The 18,860-nt window shown below is 44.8% G+C and overlaps 1 long non-coding RNA gene across 1 annotated transcript; it reads left to right on the forward strand.

Moving 5' to 3' along the window:
• The first annotated feature begins 400 nt into the window (after positions 1-400).
• LOC141580945 (uncharacterized) lies at positions 401-17,882 on the forward strand. The gene is made up of 3 exons (XR_012513371.1): positions 401-711; positions 15,838-15,915; positions 16,189-17,882. It is a non-coding gene; the product is annotated as an uncharacterized LOC141580945 (long non-coding RNA).
• The last annotated feature ends 978 nt before the right edge of the window (positions 17,883-18,860 follow it).

Below are 18,860 nucleotides of genomic sequence, written 5' to 3' on the forward strand. Positions count from 1 at the left end.
AGGCCTTGAGTGACAGAAGATGCGACCATACACTGCACTGAATGAGCCAAGAGTGACAGGCTGTTGCTTCCATTCAGCTTCAGGCAGGGCTTTCTGCCTGTGGTGAGCCTGGCTCTGCACAGGGATCATTGTTTAGCCTTGTGGTGTACAAGGTTATGAAGGTTATGTCAGTTTATGTGGGCAGCAATAGCCACCATTTTGTGATCTGCTCAGCCATGTTGTGGTTTGCATAAGTTTCAGTTTAATGTTTCCTGTTGACAAGTTTCAGTCTTTGTTTCCCGCTGATAAGTTTCAGTAATGTTTCAGTTTCTGTTTCTCTGCTGATAAGTTTCAGTAAAGTTTCAGTTTCTGTTTCCTGCTGATAAGTTTCAGTTTCCTGAAACTTACGTAGGCCGGAATTTCCCAACTGCAAGCTACCCTTGCCCTGCCTCTCTGCCTGCACCTATTTAAGCTGTGAGCTTAGCAACAATAAACGAGACTTGATCAGACTCCTGTCTTGTCTCCATTCTTCGCATCTCCTGTTCCCATCCATCCCCACTCCCTCCCTTCGAGCTCCTGTTGTTGTCCTGCCAGTCGGGACAGTCTGGCGCCCAACATGGGGCTCGAGGTAAGAGGGACACTGTGAGGGACGTCATCGAAGCCGGCCGGATTGAAGGTAGAAATCCAGAGAAGGAGTCACCAGGGGAACCTGCTGTGGTTCCTTGTTCTCTGGTAAGTGAACAACAATATTATGGGTCAGGAAATTAGTCAGCATGAGTTGTTTGTTGAAGGACTCAGCAAAGCATTAAAGTCGCGAGGAGTAAAGGTGAAAGTAAACTGGTTAATCAAATATTTTGATTATATTAAGGATGTTTGCCCCTGGTTCCCTCAAGAAGGAACCGTAGATCAAAGAGGTTGGAAAAGAGTAGGGGATGCCCTAGAAGATTATTATGATGCTTTCGGGCCTCAAAAGGTCCCTGTAACTGCTTTCTCATACTGGAATCTAATAAATGAGATCATTACCCAAAAACATGACGATCCCGTCATTGCTAATGTCATCACCCAAGGGGAAACTTGCCTGAGGGACACATGCAAAAATTTGTCTGATAAAAGCCCCCCCTTAAAAGAAAATTCATTAGTTTTGGGAAAACCAGAACCCAAAGAAGGCAAGGAGAAAAAGCCAGGGGAAACTGACTTAATGTCATTTGGTAGCAACTCTGGTAAAGAGGAACAAAAACCCACGGAGAGCGGTGGGCCTGTGTGTTCCTTAGAGAAATTTGCTGAACATGTAGCCGCAGGCCTTAAACAAAAATTAGCTAATCCAAAATATCGAAAGAGGATTGTATGGCTAGCCAGTCGAGCCAATAATTCAGAGGACGAAGGCATTGATGAGGGTATTGATTGGGATGATCTTGAGGATGAAGCAGCTCAATACCAAAATTCTGTGTTCTGAGTTGGATATATATGAAGGTATTTTGAAAGTTACGTTCAAAGCTAACACCTGAGCTTTGTGTAATGTAAATAAGACCTTGTGTTTATGAACCTTTCAGCTAATTTGCTTTTTTTCCCCTTACATGCCAAGTGATGTTCAGGTTTTGAATGTTTTTGTATCAGTTTTTTCCTTTGTAAATGGCATTAACATTGTTACTTGAGGTCTTGCTTAATCACTTTTGTTGTCCTGAGGACTTGAATTTACAGTGCATCAGATTTGTTGCTAATTTTGTCTGTAGATAGTCTAGCTTCAGCTGTTTATGGTGATGCTACATTTTCATTTATAAATATGTTTGTGGTATAAAAAAATGAGTATAACCAAGTTTGGCTGGAATTAATATCCCTGGGCACCCTGGAACAGGGTGATGTATATTTGTGTACAACCCGGCCTCCCTTCCCTGTAGCCATACCTCTGGGATTCTATAAAGTTATTGTAGACTTAAAAGACTGTTTCTTTACTATCCCTCTCCATCCAGAGGATTGTAAGCATTTCGCTTTCAGCCTTCCCGCAATTAACTTTAAAGAGCCTATGAAGAGATATCAATGGAAGGTTTTGCCTCAGGGCATGGCCAACAGTCCCACCTTATGTCAGTCATATGTGACCATTGCCATTGCCGAAGTTAGAAAAGATTGGAAGGATGTATACATAATTCATTATATGGATGATATACTTTTAGCAGCAGCAAAAGAGGAGGTGGTCTTGTCCTGTTTCAAAAGTCTACAAACTGCCCTTACTGCTAGTGGATTAGTCATCGCCCCAGAGAAGGTGCAACTTACTGATCTCTACACCTACCTAGGATTTCAGTTAAGTGGAACTCACCTATCGACTCAAAAGGTGCAACTCAGGCTACACTGTTTAAAAACCCTCAATGATTTTTTAAAATTATTAGGAGACATAAACTGACTGTTACCTTATCTAAAATTATGCAAAGCTGATCTCAAGCCCCTATACGATACATTGGTAGGGGATTCCAGTCCTGCTTCTTTAAGACAACTCATCCCAGAAGCAAAATCAGCTATCAGTTTAGTTAATCAAGCTATCAATAACCAAACCATCACCTTTTTCGATATTGACAAACCACTCCAATATATTATATGTCATATCTCATTATCTCCCACAGCTGTGTTCTGGCAAACTGCTCCACTTATGTAGATCCAACTTCCTAATATGCCCACTAAAGTCATTGAATCTTACTACCTTATGGTAGCCAGTCTAATTACCAAAGGAAGAACCCTAGGCAAGGAATATTTCGGACAGGAACCTAACAACATTGTCCAACCTTATACCAAACAGCAGATCCATTGGCTCACGCAGAATACTGAAGCATGTCCCATTGCACTTGCCTCATATACTGGCAACCTCGATAATCATTATCCTCCCAATAAGCTTCTAGATTTTGCCAACAGACATTATTTCGCTTTTCCTAAAAATACCAGACTTCATCCCCTTCCAAATGGAATTACCATTTTCACTGACTGGTCATCCACAGGGCTTGCAGCCTTTGTTACCCCAAACCAAACCATCAGCTTTCAATCCCAATCTTCGTCTGCCCAATTAGCAGTGCTACATGCAGTTATAGCTGCATTTTCCATGTTTCCCAATGATCCTCTCAATGTTTATACCGACAGTGCATACATTGCTACCTCTGTCCCAAAGTTAGAAACAGCCCCATTCATAAAACACACTTCAACTGCCGCAAAACTATTTTCTCAACTACAAAAGCTATTAATTTCCAGAACACAACCTTTCTACATTGGACATTTATATGCTCATTCAGGCTTACCCGGTCCATTAGCCTCTGGAAATGCCAAGGCAGACTTAGCCACCCATGTTCTGTTAGTTCAACTCCCTAACACCCCTCTAGCTCAAGCACAACATTTGCACAACTTGCATCATCTTAATGCTCAATCCTTAAGACTACTCCATCACATAACTAGAGAACAAGCCCGACAAATAGTAAAGTCCTGCACACAATGTACCCTTCACTTATCGGTCCCACATCTTGGAGTTAACCCTTGAGGTCTCCTACCTAACGCCCTTTGGCAAATGGATGTCACCCACATCCCAGAATTTGGAAATCTTAAATATGTTCATGTCTGCATTGATACTTGTAGTGGATATATCTTTGCCACTTTGCAAACCGGAGAAGCCACAAAACATGTTATTGCTCATCTTTTAACTGCCTTTGCATCCCTGGGGTGTCCACGTAAAATCAAAACTGACAATGGGCCTGGTTATGTCAGTACAGCCTTCACTCAATTCTGTACTCAGCTAAACATTCAACATGTTACAGGCATCCCGTACAACCCCCAGGGACAAGGCATAGTAGAAAGAGCTCATCTCACCATAAAAACCACTCTAAATAAATTAAAAAAGGGGGAATGGTACCCCCATAAGGGATCACCAAAAAACCTTTTATCACACTCCTTATTTATTTTAAATTTTTTAACACTGGTTCAAGGACACTCTGCTGCCAATCGACACTGGCATTCTGAATCCAAAAGCCATTATGCATCGGTAATGTGGAAAGATCCCATGACGGGCGCATGGCATGGCCTGAACCCGGTCCTGATTTGGGGTCGAGGATCAGTGTGCATTTATGCCAAGGAAGCCGATTCGGCCAGGTGGCTTCCCGAGAGACTTGTAAAGCAAGTAGATACCAAAAAATCCGAAAAACCAACTACACCCAGGGATGACACCAAGCCCTAAGGGTCTTCTATCTTTTTCCTTTTTAGGAGTCAACAATGTCTATCGGTCCTGTTATACTCAGCAAACTCATGAGCTTCTCAAGATCACAAATTGAGGCCATAAAGATGCAGCCCATTCAGGTCCATTACCACAGGCTGGAAATGGCAGACCTAGAGATGGAGCTTGATTCATAAAACACAAAGGTTATACCTTTCCTCTCAGGTCACCTGGCGAGCTGAACCGGTTAGCCAATGACGGGCAACTGAGGAGCATGAGTAAGGACACTCTGCCTAAGATAGGGAGGAAAACATTTTTCCCCTCTCCATGACGGATGAGGAGTCAGTGTTCTCTCATGTGGGGTCCTCTGACCTAAGACAGGCACAGTTCCCGTGGGCATAACTACCCCTCAGCCTAATTTCTAAACAAAATAAAAAAGGGTGACCTGTGGGCAGCAATAGCTGCCATTTTGTGATCTGCTCAGCCATGTTGTGGTTTGCATAAGTTTCAGTTTAGTGTTTCCTGTTGACAAGTTTCAGTCTTTGTTTCCCTGCTGATAAGTTTCAGTAATGTTTCAGTTTCCCTGCTGATAAATTTCAGTAATGTTTCAGTTTCTGTTTCTCTGCTGATAAGTTTCAGTAAAGTTTCAGTTTCTGTTTCCTGCTGATAAGTTTCAGTTTCCTGAAACTTACATAGGCTGGAATTTCCCAACCGCAAGCTACCCTTGCCCCGCCTCTCTGCCTGCGCCTATTTGAGCTGTGAGCTTAGCAACAATAAATGAGACTTGATCAGACTCCTGTCTTGTCTCCATTCTTTGTGTCTCCTGTTCCCATCTCTCCCCACTCCCTCCCTTCGAGCACCTGTTGTTGTCCTGCAGGTCGGGACAAGTTTATAAAACACACACACACACACACACACACACACACACATTGTTCACAATATAATGACAATTGAATTATTTTAATATTTCAGAGTGCATTTTTTATCTTTGGAGTGGGACACCTGAGATTTTATGAGGGAAGCAATCCTCTAAAAAGTAAAATGTTAGCTACTGTGACCTTTAAATGTTTTATTAGCCAGATCAAAAGTAATAAAAAGAGGCTGGGCGTGGTGGCTCATGCCTGTAATCCCAACACTCTGAGAGGCCAGAGGTCAGGAGTTCGAGTCCAACCTCACCAACACAGTGAAATCCTGTCTCTAATAAAAATACGAAGATTAGCCAGGTGTGGTGGTTGGCGCCTTGCCTGGTGCCCAAATGCTTAATTTTCTGACCTGGATTTATACATTCTTGGCAGCCAGAGAGCCAGGTTTGCATTCACACCAACACAACTGAGTCAGAGGTACAATTAGTATAAAGTTTATTCTCTGTAGGTTTATTGCTGAGTTAAAAACCGAGGAAACTGAGGCCAGCACAAGAAAATTAGATGCCAATTTATTCAGCTCCCTGGCAAGGTTCTGTGGTCCCGGGGAGAGGGGCCAGGGAAGTCGCACCTGATTCCTCTCAGGAGTGGGGTTTTATAGGGAGTGAAGGCATTCGATTGGATTTGGAGAAACAGGATATGGATGGGGTGAGCTGCTATTGGTAGGTAAGTGGGACTTCTGGTGAATGGGCTAAGTGCTGAGTGCAGAGGGGATTTCCAAGGGTGAGGTTAGGTGCCGAGTGCAGAGAGGATTTCCAAGGTGGGCTAGGTGCTGAGTGCAGAGGGGATTTCCAAGGCAGAGCTAGACAATGGGCATATTCTGAGACTGTCATTTTTAAGCAGGGAGGGAGATGGGTGTGTCAGCACTCCTGGCAAGGCAACCAGCCTTACATTCCGACCTTTTTGATGATATATAGGACACCACTTCTTTCTGGCTACTTCCTGCTGAATAGGGGCAAAGTGGGGGGAAGGAGTCTATTGGCCGGTGCCTCAATTGGGAGTCGGATATAAGGGTGAAGTATTATCTGGTTAACGGCCACCCTGGAAATTTCTCTTATGTGGGCCTGTAAAAACTTGAGAAAAAAAGGGCTAGTATTAGTAGAAGACATACAAAAATAATGGGGGTAATAATGGGAGTCAGCCAGGTAAGCATAGGTCATTGCCACCAGTTGAGATATGAGGCTGGTGTTCTCTGCTTCCTGTGGAGATTCTCATGGAGGTGATAGAGAGTGTTGACATTTTCTTCCACAAAGCCTGTTTCATTGATGTAATAGCAGCACTGCTCCTGGAGAAACAGACAGGTACCTCCTTTTTCTGCCATTAGTAAGTCTAGGACCCATCGGTTCTGGAGAGTTACCTGAGCCAGCAACATGATTTGTTGCTGGAGGGAGGCTAGAGAGGTGGCTGACCCTTCAATAGCCACATGGAGCTTGTCTTCCAATTGGGTGGCTGAAGTGACGCTGTAGCCCATGGCACCACTCCCTATTTCAGCTGCTACTAGAGAGGATGCTAAAGAGTGGCCAACTACTATTGGGAGGAAGACTGCTCGTTTGCTTCGGTGATTCGGGGACAGTGTGATGAGGGAAAGGGACTCAGCTTATCCATACACTTCTAACTGTGGGACTAGTGTGATGGGCACACAAGGGAAAGGGAGGGTTGCATTAATAACTTTGGTTAGGGTTCCATTACACCAAAAGTATTCTCCTGGAGGTGGGTAAAGGGAGGATTTTACTTCTGCCATGGTGTTGCACCTGAGGCTGGGGCTGATGGCTGACCCATAGCAGAGAGAGAGACTTTGAGAATGTACATTGAACAAGGGGATACCCGTCAAGGTGGTGTCAGGCCCCATGGGAGATTGTGACATGTTGAACCGGGTCTGGAGGGGAACTGTGGCTAAGGGGGATTTGTTAAGGAAGGCACATAAAAAGCAGTTGGTGAAATCTGTGGCCCCAATTAAGTTTAATATGTAAGCCCCTTGCTGTACTAGAGTTAGCCAGGGGAAAGGCTGGGGAGCATAGTTTGAGGGCCTGGGTTGAATTGAGGGCTTAAGTTGGTTAGTTAAAGTAGCCTCATTCTGTAAGATGGAATTTCTTAACAAATTGAGTTGTTCTACTTCCACGGGTATGATCCATGCATAGGACCAGAATATTAGTCAGGTACCACTGGGGTGGGTGCTTGCAAACCTGGTGTATATTTTACCTGCAGTATCCTCTTTCCAGCAGGTGTCCCAGGGATCATGGATGATAAGGAACATTTACCTCAGTTGAGAAAAAGCATTTTACTTGCTGGGGAGGTGCCTATTCTGAAGGCTCTGTGTATAACACAAGAAGCGTATGGGCATCTGCCATGGATATCGCTCCTTGAACGACAGAAGTTTTCGGTTTTGTCATAAAGAAAACAGAGGCCAAAGTTATTCCAGGAGTTTTTGATAATATTTGGACTTCGATTTAGAGAATTCAAATCTTATGGCTGATTGGTAGCCTGCTGGCTGGCAATCTGCTTGGGCAAGGTACTGGGTTTTAGTGGTTCTGCCTACTATCCAGGACTCCTGAAGGTAGAACCACCAGACATAGTAAGGGTTGGCTTTAAGAGGGGTTACCAGAAGGATTGTTAGGAGGAGAATTTGAAGGGTTAGGAGTTGATGAGTAGGGGTTATGGGTGAGGCGTAGGCGAGTGTGGCCCAAGGGTTCAGACCTCCACTGGTCATTCTTGGGAGCCAGTTTGAGGCGTGACACATGGTACCAAGGGGTGTGGCCTAAAAGTTTAGTGGCAGTTGGGATAGTTAGGATAACTATATGGGGTCCCGACCACCTGGGCTGCAGAGATCCTGGCTTGAGTTCCCAGAGGAGGACACTGTCACCTGGCTGGAGAGGTATAGTCAGGTGGGAGTCCTCTGGTCCCGGAACTACAGGGAGCATACGGTCTGCGTGTTCCCTGAGTAAGTGGTGGAGGAGAGAGAGGTAGGGAAGGTAGGAAGCCAGAGGAGGTGGTTGTACCGGGAGATTGTGAGAAACTAGGAAAGGCCTACTAGCAACTCGAAGGGACTGAGACCCATTGGTTCCCATGGGGTGGCTCGGATCTGGACTAGAGCAAGAGGTAGGAGTGTGGACTAGGAGAGTTTTACCTCTATGATGAGTTTGGCTAAATGATTCTTGAGGATGCTGTGAGCCTGTTCAACTTTACCCAACGACTGAGAGTGGTAGGGGTTGTGTAGTTTCCAGGAGATGTTGAGAGACTTGGTGACTAGCTGGACCATCTGGGCTGTAAACACTGGACCATTGTCTGACTGAATGTTTCCAGGTAAGCTTAAATGAGGGATAATCTCCTGGATTAAGAGGGAGGCCACTATGTCTGCAGTTTCGCTGGAAGTGGGAAAGGCTTCAATCCATCCAGAAAAGGTATCTACAAAGATTAAGAGGTAGCGGAGTTTTTTGTGCGTGGGTATATGGATAAAATTAATTTGCCAGTCTTGGGTTGGCAGATGGCCACGCATTTGGTGGGTAGGAAACTGTGGCCTTAAGCTCCCCTGAGGTGAGACCTTAGAGCAGGTAACGCATGCCTTGTGTACTTGTTTAATCGTCTGTTGCAGACCTGGCAAGAAAAAGAGGGGCTGCACAAAACGGTGCAATGCTTTGGGCCCTATATGTAAGGATTGGTGTATTCCAGCAATGATTTTTAGGGCCTGTTCCCAGGAAGGGTGATTTTGTTGTTTAAGAAGACCAAACCCTGATCAGACTCTGTTTCCCCTTTTAATATTAGGGTCTGTTTCTCTGATGGTGAGTAAATTGGTGGCGTGATTGTGGAGAGAAACAGGACTGGAGTGGGGGGTAGCCTGGTACTGGTTAAGGATTTTGCTGCCACATCTGCCCTTGCATTGCCCCAGGAAACAGCATGCTCCCTGGCCTGATGCCCTCAGCAGTGGAAGACAGTGACTTCTTTGGGCAGTGATAGGGCCTGCAGAAGATGAGAGATTTGAGTAGCATTAATTATGGGGGACCCTTTCATAGTAAGGAATCTCCGCTCTCTCCAGAGGGCAGAGTGGCAGTGAGTAATAAGAAAAGCATACTTTGAATCAGTATAGATATTTGCTTGCTTTCCCTGTGCTAGCGTGAGAGTTTGGGTTAAGGCAATGAGCTCTGTCTTTTGTGATGTGGTCCCATCAGGGAGGCGGCATGTCTCAAGGGTGGCTGAGTCTGTAACTACTGCATAGGCGGCTTTTCGCAGCCCTTGGGTGTCACTGTTGAACTCCCATCTACATAAAAGGTAAGGTCTGGGTTAGATAAGGGAAGGTCAGACAGGCCCTCCCGAGGTTTAGTAAATTTATTCATTGGTTCAGGGCAGGAATGGGCTGGGGAGGAGGATTGGGATGAAAGGGGAAACAAAGTAGTTGGGTAGAGTGGAGAAGTGGAATGAAGGCTAACTGACGGATTTTCAATAAAGAGTAGATGAAACTCCTGTAGGTGAGAGGGTCCTAGGTGAGGGAAAGATTTGTGAGAGAGAAGGTTGGTCAGTTGATGAGGAGAGAACACTGAGATAGGCTGGCCTAAAGTAAGTTTCAGGGATTCCTTGGTAAGTTCTGCTGCTGCCCCCAGAGACCGCAGGCAAGGCTGCCATCCCCTGATTGTGGGATTAAGTTGTTTTGATAAATATGCTACAGTACGATACATGGGACCTAGGGATTGGGTTAGGACTCCAACTGCAATCCCTTGTTTCTCATCAGTAAACAAGTGGAAGGGATGGTTAAGGTCTGGCAGATGAAGTGGAAGTGCCATGGACAGAGCAGTTTGTAGGGTTCTGAAAGCTTGTTTTACAACTCCAGGATGAGAGAGGGGTCCCATGGGTGTGTCCTTAGCTGCCACATACAGAGGTTTAGCTAGAGTGGCAAAGTTAGGTACCCTGTGATGGAAGTATCCTACAAATCTTAAGAAGGAGAGAATCTGGTCTGCAGTCTTGGGGGGCTGCAATGAAAGAAGTGCCTGCCAGTGGTCAGTTGTTAGGCTTTTAGTTTTGGGGGTGAGGCGAATGCCTGAGTAGACTACTGAGGTGACAGATAACTATACTTTAGAGGGAGATATCTGGTACCTCTTGGATCCAATAAAGTTAGGGAGAGTGGCAGTATGTTGTTGAGACAGAAAGAGGGAGGGGCTACAAAGTAACAGATCATCCACATACTGGAGAAGGAGACTGGGTTGGAGGGAGCAGGAGTTAAGGTCAGCTGCTAAGGCTTGTCTGAAAATATGGGGGCTGTCCTAAATCCCTGGGGCAGGACTGTCCAGGTGAGCTGCTGTGACAGGTTGGTGTCAGGATCAGTCCAGGTGAAGAAAAAAAATAAGTAAGACTCTGGGTGAAGGGAAATAGTAAAGAAGGTGTCCTTAAGGTCAAAAACCTTAAAATGAGAGGTAGTGGAGGGAATGTTGGATAATAGAGTGTATGCGTTGGGGACCACCGGGTGGATGGGTACCACTGCCTCGTTGATGAGTCACAGGTCCTGAGCTAGGCGGTAGTCACCGGTCGGCTTTTGGACTGGTAAAATAGGAGTATTACAAGGGGAACTGGTGGGGATAAGGAGTCCCTGGACCAAAAGTTGGGTGATGTTAGGCTTTAGGCCCTGGCAGTGGGTTCTTGAGATGGGAAACTGAGGACATGAGGGAAAGTGGGTAGAGTTCTTCAGGAGTATTTTAACTGGTGTGTGGTGTCTAGCCACCACAGACTTGGAGGTATCCCATACTGAGGGATTAACCTTATTAGGAGGAATAGCGGATTTAGGTGAGGGGTTAAGTCAGGGCGTGATACTGGTTAGGAGTAGCAGTAGGAGGTGGGCAGAGGATGAACTTGAATGTGAGGGCTGGTGAATTGGAGGGTGGCTTCTACAGTCTGGAGAATATCTTGTCCTAAAAGGGGGACTGGGCATGAGGGTATAATTAGAAAGGAGTGGGAGAAGGGGTGTCCCTCAAGGACACAGGCTAAGGGACGAGTTTGGTTAGGAGAGGACGGCTTTCCATCAATCCCCATGACTGAAACCTGGGAAGGTATGCTAGGTCCTGAGTAGGAAGGCAGTACAGAATAGGTAGCTCCATATCCATTAAAAAGGAAATGAACTTACCCACTGCTTGCAGCGTTACCCTGGGCTTGGCAAGGGTGATGGAGGTTCTCGAGTCTGGGCTGTATCAGTCGTCCAGAAGGCCAAGAAGTTCAAGTGAAGGGACTGCTTCCTGCAGACCGGCCTGCCCTCCACATAGAGGTGTAGGAGGTGAGCCTGCAGCCCAGGATGGGCAGTCAACTTCCCAATGTCTAGTCTGTTTGCAGCTTGGGCAGGGCCCAGGAGGTGTATGAGGACAGCGGCACTGCCATGCCCAGTGTCCCTCCTGGCCCCATCTGAAACAGGGCCCAGGCGGGGCCTTTGACAAATTGGGAGAGTTTTGATGGACCCCCTCCACCAGATGTTTGGTGGGCTGCCAGCCTCATGGCTGCTACAAGAGCTCAGGTTTGGAGGCCTACCTTTTGCTGTAAACGGGCCTGGTGGGTGGCCTTAGCCTGTTTCTCTTGGCCATTGAAAACTTTAAATGCTGTGTTTACCAGGTCCCGTATGGGAATTTGGGGGCCCTCCTCAGCTTTTAAAATTTCCTCCTTATATTAGCTGCTGACTGGAAGATGAAGTGGGTGGCTAGGACTGTAGCCCCCGCTAAGGAGGCCAGATCTAGCTAGGTATGGAGGATCATAGCATTAGTTAATCGGTCTAGGAAGGCAGCTGAGTTTTCATTAGGACCCTGAGTTATTTCGCTTTACTTGTCATAATTAACTACCTTTTGAGCTGTGCTTTGCATGACTGCTAGGAGGTGCTGTAACATTTGGTCTTGGCAGCGGTGGCCGTATTGACCAATTTGATAGTCTCAATTAGAGTCGGCCTTGGGGATCACCACTGCTCCTACTGGCATTTGATTGTTTGTGAGATGTACCTGATCAGTGTAATCAGTGTGAGCTCGGGCCACTGTAAGAATGTGGTCACGCTTATCAGGAGTAAAAGTGGAAGAGAGGATCACATAGGTGTCATGCCCAGTTAGGTCGTACGCTTGGGTGAGGTAACGAAATTCTTTGGTATAAACGCTAGGATTGGTAGAGAATGACCCTCGGCGTTTTTCAAACCCTAGGCGGTTTTCAATGGCTGACAGATCAGAGAGAGAGAAGGGAAAGTGCACTTGGACAACGCCTTCTGCTCTGGCTACCTCACACAAAGGGCAGAGGAGTGGAAAGTCATGAGAGTAGGTACAAGCACTGACAGGGGAAATTATATTAGGGTTTTGGAGAGAAGAAGGAGAAGAGGGAGGAGGGAGTTGAGGCCTCACATAAGGGGGGGGTTGGTAAAGTGGGTGGGGCAGAACAGGTCTTCTGAGTCTTCAGAGAGTTCGGAGTTGGGTAGGGCTGAGGACAAAGGTGGGGTTTGAAATGAATATGGGAAGGTTTTATATCCGACACTGGCAGAAGTACTCCTTCCCGGGGAGGGGAGGGGGGTGGCTCAGAGAGCTTACAGTCTGCAACAATATAATGATTATAACAAGGAAAGAGAGAGAGAGAGAGAGAGAGAGAGAGAGAGAGAGAGAGAGAGAGAGAGGCCTCAGTAGAAGAAGAGGAGGAAAAAAGAAAACAGAGTTACTTAATTAACGAGAACTTATATGCCAAAAGGGCTGATCCGAGAATTTGAGATAGACGTTTTAGTACTGTAAGCCAGAGATTTGGTCCTGCTGTTAAGCAGGGCTTGGGTTTACAAATGGGGCTTCTGAATACCTAAACCTTGGCTGTTGCTGCAGAGATGTTCAGAAGGCATCCCAGACTGCCCTACCGAACACCAGAGAAGGTTCAGGAAGATGGGGATGTCTCCCTCAAATTCCTGACCCCCAGAATCCACTCACGGGGAGAAGACAAGAGAGTAGGGACGTCTCCTCTACGCTCAAGTCTTCGAGACAAGGGTGGGGCCCGGGCCCATGGTGAGAAGCGAGGAGGAGTCCCTGACATGGCTGTGGTTAGGAGCAGGGAGTCAACGAGAATATGGGAGGGTTCAGGAAGGTGGGGACGTCTCCCTCAAATTCCTGACCCCCGGAATCCCCTCACAGGGAGAAGACAAGAGAGCAGGGACGTCTCCTCTACTCTCAGGTCCTTGAGACGAAGCCGGGGCCCTGGGCCCATGGCGAGATGAGACTGGGGCCCCGGGCCCATGGCGAGAAACGAGAAGGAGTCCCTGACGCAGCCGCGATAGTGAGCAGGGAGTCCATGAGGCAGGCAGTGGGAGAGGTTGTGGGTAACAGAAGTCTTACCTTGCGATGGAGCAGTTCCCTGTTACCTTGAGATGGAGCAGTTCCCTGGTCCGGCTTCAGGTGGAGGAGTCAGTTTTCCCCAGGAGGGGTCATACAACTTCCTTCTGGGTTTTGGCACCCCTTGTAAAGTTTATTCTCTGTAGGTTTATTGCTGAGTTAAAAAATGAGGAAACTGAGGCCAGCACAAGAAAATTAGATGCCAATTTATTCAGCTTCCAGGCAAGGTTCTGTGGTCCTGGTGAGAGGGGCCAGAGAAGTCATGCCTGATTCCTCTCAGGAGTGGGGTTTTATAGGAAGTGAAGGAATTTGATTGGATTTGGAGAAACAGGATATGGACAGGGTGAGCTGCTATTGGTAGGTAGGTGGGACTTATGGTGAGCGGGCTAAGTGCTGACTGCAGAGGGGATTTCCAAGGTGGAGCTAGATGATGGGCATTTTCTGATAATATAATTTTTAAGCGGGGAGGGAAATGGGCATGTCTGAACTCCTGGCGAGGCAACCAGCCTTACAAGTAGTAGCCAGGACAAGCGTCTTGGTGGCAGGTATCTCATGTTTGCCTTAGTTCCTCCTGTCAGTCTTGGTAAAGAGCCCTGGAGTCTGGAGCTGCTGGGACCTTCTCGGTACCAGGTTCTGCTTTTCCTTCGTATTTGACCCAAAATTATGGGACTGTACCCTATCGTAGCACCTTCCTGGGCATCTTCTGGTTCTTTCCATGTGTCCTAAGACCTGGAAGTTGATTGAGTTAGCACTAGCTCCAATCTGATCAATTCAGTGTGATCACATTTGATCTAATTATCTTTCCAATATTCAAAGTATAAAGGAATATTCTATTTGGAGTTTACTTTTCTGTATTTTATTTTATCATATATATTTAATACAATCAACTATATTTTAATGTTTGTCATTTACTACTATTTGAAAAATTGTTACATATATACATACAATTATAGTACTATAATGAATTTCTTCATGTGAAAAATATAAATACACCTGTTAACATATGGTCTGTTTAATTTTGCATTTTGAATCTGGGCAGAATTTTTAGTACTTGTGGGTGGAAACTGGGCTGGGAAAAAAAAAGGCAATGAGTCTCCTTCATTCTAGTTCCTGTGCCTCCTAATTTTGTTATATCTTTTTTTTTTTGATGCCATGGCAAGACCTTGCAAAAGTCTCCCCTTATGTATGTCTAGGTCCGCAGCACAATCAAAACATAAAACATTCCTTATTGAGGCTATGATGAATGGCAGGCAAGAGAAATCAATCTCTTCAGCCAGTAAGAGTGAGCCATGCTTATAAAAATAGGGCTTATGGCCAGGCGTGGTGGCTTACACCTGTAATCCCAGCACTTTGAGACGCTGAGGCAGGTGAATCATGAGGTCTGGAGTTCAAGACCAGCCTGACCAACATGGTGAAACCTCGTCTCTACTAAAAATACAACAATTAGCTGGGCGTGGTGGTGCGTGCCTGTAATCCCAGCTACTCAGGAGGCTGAGGTAGGAGAATTGCTGGAACCCAGGAGGCAGAGGTTGCAGTAAGCTGAGATCACACCACTGCACTCCAGCCTGGGTGACAAAGTGAGACTCCATCTCAAAAAAAAGGAAAGAAAAAAAAAAAGACTTATAAAAGACAAGTCCAGCATCACACCGTACACTCTGAATCTGGATGTGTGAGATAAAACCTTTCATTTGAGCTTCAACATGGAATGGGGAACTGGAGACCAAAATTCTCACTGGACCTTGTTCCAAGGCCTCACTGGCCAGCCCCCTTTCCAGCATAGCTCCTTTACAGAAAGAGGCTCAGATGAGGAGGAGAAATGATTTGAAGAAAAAGGCAAGATGCTCTCTTTCCATTCCAGTGAGAACTGCACTCAAAGGCTAGGTAAGAACAGAACTTTTCTTATGAAGGTTTCAAAGAGGGGTGGAATCAAGGATACCAAGCTGAATATCTTTGGTAGAGGTTTATTTTGTAATTGAGGATAGGAAATGGATTATAGCCTTCACCTGGCTTTGAAAAATGTGGCAATGATCTCCTGGAATCGTATTCTTTCCACTCACTTTTCATGCTGTCTGAATAGCGTCAGTTGAGAATATGACCCATAGACTATGGGACTCCAGGTCTAGAGCAAGGCAAGACTCCTAAACTCCCTTTTCCACTAGGACCAGACCTCAGTCCAAATGGGAAAAATAATTCAGAGAAAACTAAGCTCAAAACTAGAAACAGCAACGCTAGATTAAGTAAGATTTGACTTTCCAAGATGAGAAGGAACATGATATAGATTAACACAGTATTCCCTGGGAAAAAAACTGATAACTTTTTTGAATGCAGCATGTTACAGATCCTGGGCTCTGGAGAACAAAAGAGAGCTGAGATTTTGTGGAAACTTTATCTCTACTGTATCCAAAATGGACCAGGGCTTCCAAGGCACTAACACACACTTTCATTTTATCAACAGAATCAGAGTTCAGCTCAGATGAGCAGAAGAAATAAAGAAAAAAGAATAATTTCAAGGAAACTTGACAAGATAGAACAGGTGGGATCTTGCTTTTTTATCCTAACTAGAAGACAAGCAGGGCTTGGGAAGAAGCAGTCTTCTTGATGGTTGAAAGAATTTTAGAGATCCTGGCATTCAGAGAGCATTTGGGGACCCAGGAGGAAACTCAGTCTCACTTAATTAGGCAGGTTGAGGGAGTTGGCAAGGAGTAGAGACAAGTGGGGCTTACCTGAAGGTACATGGGAAGGTTCTAGAATGAGCTTTTGTGTGAAATGTTCTGGTGAATCTTTCATTCTCATCCTTTCCACACAGGAAGAAGTCTAGGATTTGAGCACAGCTTGACTTGAAAGCAAAGACCTCTGAGGATGGACACAGTAGCAAATTAAGAAGACCAGTGATGCCCACCATAAGAGACCCCCTGTGGGGGTGCATGGCAACATATTCAAGATTATGTACATGGCATTTGAGGTTGGGCATGGAAAAATACTGAGGCACTGTGTATTATTTGTGCATGGGAATGAAACTCCTTGACCCTGAAGACAGGACAGGGTGTGGTGTGTGTGGTGTGATAAGGAACACTGAAAACAGCCTCCTGAGAATGCAGTTTTAGTGTGTACAAGGTCACAGATGCCTCAGTAACATACCTCTAATGGCCATCTAGATGATATTTGTAGTTAATACAAGCCCTTTCAATAAATAACTTGGTGGACAGATGCTGGGGCAGACTCTCTCAGAAGAGCTACCCTCAGCCCTGCTCAACTGTCATTATCTGAGTACTTCATTCTTGGCATTCACTGCAAACTGTAAGCTGTTCACCCCTAAGAGATGGCACTGGACACAGCAAACAGCCAGATCTTGATTAACAAGAGATCAACCACCACCACTTCAAAAGACTGGTGACTCTCTGCATTCTATTTCTGAGGGCATTATCAAGACCTTGTTCAGGTGTGGATAGAGGTACGTTCTCCCCTGATGTGGAAATAGCTTTCTTCCCATATTCAGGGGCTTCTGTGTACTGTGCTGGAGGGATTCTACACCATGACTACCCAGCTAGCCTGTGTCTTCCCTGATGATGAATGGCACATCCCATCCACACTGGCTGGTCCCAGGGAGACATCCCTGTCTGGAGTAACGAAGAGTTCCTAGGAGGGAGATGTATCCTCCTCTAGCCAGGAGATAGCTGAGTCAGTATGTGAATTAGGTGAGGATTGAGCTGGGGGCACCCAGACCTATTCAGCAGAGGATGCAGTTCTGGAAACAAGAACAGAGCTGCTGCATATCAGATTCTTCCAAATGACCACCAGTGAAAATTTTAGACACACTTTGTTAATAAATTAAAAAATTGGCCAGGTGCAGTGTCTCATGCCTATAATCTTAGCACTTTGGGAGGCCAAGTAGGAAGATTGTGTGAACTCAGAATTTGGAGACCAGGCTGAGCAATATAATAAGACCCTGTCTCTACCAAAAAACATTGATTAGTGGAGCATGATGATGGGTGCCTATAGTTTTAGCTACACAGGAGGCTGAGGCAGGAAGAACAATTAAGCACAGAAAGTTGAGGCTTCAGTGAGTCATGATCACACCACTACACTGCACTCTTGGTGGCAGAGTGAAACCCTGTCTCAAAACAAAAATGAAGACAAAAATACATGACAGAACTTTGAGCTGTCCTGGAAATGAAACTTGAACAATACACTCAGAATTGTGAATTCTGGGTTTCCCTGAGGGCTAAGATTACTGCATATTTTGTGTTAGACATTAGATTCATTTTTTATCTCTTATGACAGTCATATATTTCACTATAATCAGAAAACTATGAGGGTGTAATCAATCACTCATACGTTTGTATATTAAAAAGTGTAGCAAAATAGATATATAATTATATCCAACTCTTTTGATTCAGAAAAGGCCATAGCTCTTTACCAGCCTGAGTCTGTGGGTTACTGATATCCATAAACCTTTAATAGAATTCTCTATGAACAAATTTTTATAATTTTATATTTATATTTGATGAAATCATGATATTATAAAATCACCATGCAATTGTTATTTTTTATTTTCTTTATATACAATCTAAGACAAAGTATATTAAATGCTTACTGATCATATTTTTCTTCACTTGGCTCATATTATTTGCCTGATTTTATTTATTTATTTAGATACAGAGTTTTGCTCTGTTGCCCAAGCTGGAGTGCAGTAGTATGATCCTGGTGTACTGCAACCTCTACCTCTCGGGTTCATGTGATTCTCTTGACCTGCCTCAGCCTCCCAAAATGTATGCTGTTTCTTATAGCTATGGTAAATGGGGTTGAGTTCTTGGTTTGGCTATCAACTTCAGGGTTATTGGTGTATGGAAATATTTTTACATATTGATTTTGTATTCTGAAACTCTCATAAAATTGTTTATCAGTTCCAGCAACTCTTTGGGGTTTTTAGGGTTTTCTAGTTATAAAATTAGATAATCTATGGGGAGAGATAGTTTGACTTCTTTATTTTCTATTTGGATGCCTTTTATTTATTGCTCTTGCCTGATTGCTTTGGCTTCCTATTATAAATTTTTTTGTCACCATAAGTGAATAAAAATCCTATTAATTTCCTATATCCCTTAACTACTTTATATGCCAAAGAGAAATCTTTGCTATTCTTGTTCTATTAGGATAAAACTATTTTTCTAGAAATAACAAAAATATATTTAAAAACAATATCTATATTAGATTTAAAATCTCCTACAATAAGATAAAGTGAAACTTATAAAATGGAAGAGAGTTTAAAATTAGGCAAATAGGGCCGGACATGGTGGCTCATGCCTGTAATACCAGCACTTTGGGAGGCTGAGATGTTTGGATTACCTCAGGTCAGGAGTTCAAGACCAACCTGACAAACATGGTGAAACCCTGTCTCTACTAAAAATACAAAATTAGCCAGGCATGGTGGCACATGCCTGTAATCACAGCTACTTGAGAGGCTGAGGCAGAATAATCACT

Source organism: Saimiri boliviensis, chromosome 13, assembly GCF_048565385.1.
Source record: "Saimiri boliviensis isolate mSaiBol1 chromosome 13, mSaiBol1.pri, whole genome shotgun sequence".
In the NCBI taxonomy this organism is placed as follows: domain Eukaryota; kingdom Metazoa; phylum Chordata; class Mammalia; order Primates; family Cebidae; genus Saimiri; species Saimiri boliviensis.